Here is a 1,486-nt window from a genome sequence, read left to right on the forward strand (position 1 = left end):
TTATTTCCTACAGGTTAGTCATCAACAATATTTTCTTTGGCAGTAATTTTTTTTTTTGTTAATATTGTGAATTCTATTTTTGCTTTCTTCCAGATCAGGCCATTGGTAAAACCAACTCGGACAGTAGTAAATATGGATACCATACAATATTCTTGGCATGATTTTGTATCTCGATGTAAGCGGCTAAGCTATTTCATTATGGAAATGTGAAGTGCTTATATTATATGGTTTTGTTTATTATGGTATCCTATGTTGATGTTTGCGGTTTTCGTTGATTATTATATGTTGGTTTTTGCATGTTTGAATTCATAAATTTGTGCTATTTGATCATTTTTATTTATGTCCTCGTACTTATACTTATGCTTGCAGATAATCATAATGCTCTAACTGTGGCTAGCTTATGGTCTCCTGTAATTGTTGTAAGTTGGAACTTTTTTAGGTCTTAAAAAAAGCTATTTATCATGTTATGGCACATTTACTTCAACATAATTGTAATCATAATAAATTTGAAGATAAATGAATGGGGATAGAAGAGATGAGAATAAGAATCATTATCTCGATGATAATTAAGTAAACATATTAATCAAAATCATTACAATTTATTTAATTACAAAAATTATTTGGTTTATTGATAGGGCGCTCTTTGTTTATTATTTGCTGTCACAGATTTATCTCTTAGATGTCCACGTGTTCTACACTGTCATATCTGATGTATGGGGCTTTTTACTTGGGGCCAGAGATCGTCTAGGAGAAGTGAGTAATTTGATCGGATTTAGTTGTTTCTACTTGTGTGTGATTGTTTATTTTTATATGTTTGACCAGAACTTTAAAACTTCAAAATTTCTGTTATCATCTCCAGATTAGATCCTTGGAAGCAGTTCACAAACTTTTTGAAGAGTTTCCAGAAGCTTTTATGAGCACCCTTCATGTACCTCTTTCCAACAGGTTGAATTTTCTCATTAGACCTTCATCCTTATAACTCTTTTACATTTGATGGCAAACTGAGTGTATATTGTTGCTCAGTTAATTGTGTGAATGTTCTCTTTCGTTCATTTACCATCTAAATGCAATTTTTATTTTTCTTTTGCAGAACTTCTCAGCACAGACAGGTCAGTTATGCAAAAAGATCTACTAGAATTTCATAATTGACATTTTTTTACAGCTTTCATTTGAGTAGTAATTATTAATTTATTATTGCATCAAAGATTCTTTTGATTTATCCAATCTTTTTTGTTGTCTTTTAGGTAAAACCGTGAAATATATATGTCATTATCAAAAGCATGGGAGGAAGGCCATCTCTTCCAGAAGATAAAGTGGCCCAAGGACCCCGAGTTGGTATGTTCATGCATCTTTCCCTTATTTCTTTTGTGTGTATATAATTGTTTGGTGTGGGATAATGTAATTGAGGACCATATGCAGAGATCCCATGTCAAAAGACTATATTCATTGCTAACTATCAAAGATTTTGCTGCAAATGTGCCAAGAA

At 31.7% G+C, this 1,486-nt stretch overlaps 1 long non-coding RNA gene across 1 annotated transcript; it reads left to right on the top strand.

The window, feature by feature from the left end:
• Positions 1-666: 666 nt before the first annotated feature.
• On the top strand, positions 667-1,103 carry LOC133805388 (uncharacterized). The gene is made up of 3 exons (XR_009878948.1): positions 667-753; positions 860-945; positions 1,091-1,103. It is a non-coding gene; the product is annotated as an uncharacterized LOC133805388 (long non-coding RNA).
• Positions 1,104-1,486: the final 383 nt, after the last annotated feature.

This window comes from Humulus lupulus, chromosome X, assembly GCF_963169125.1.
Source record: "Humulus lupulus chromosome X, drHumLupu1.1, whole genome shotgun sequence".
In the NCBI taxonomy this organism is placed as follows: Eukaryota; Viridiplantae; Streptophyta; class Magnoliopsida; order Rosales; family Cannabaceae; genus Humulus; species Humulus lupulus.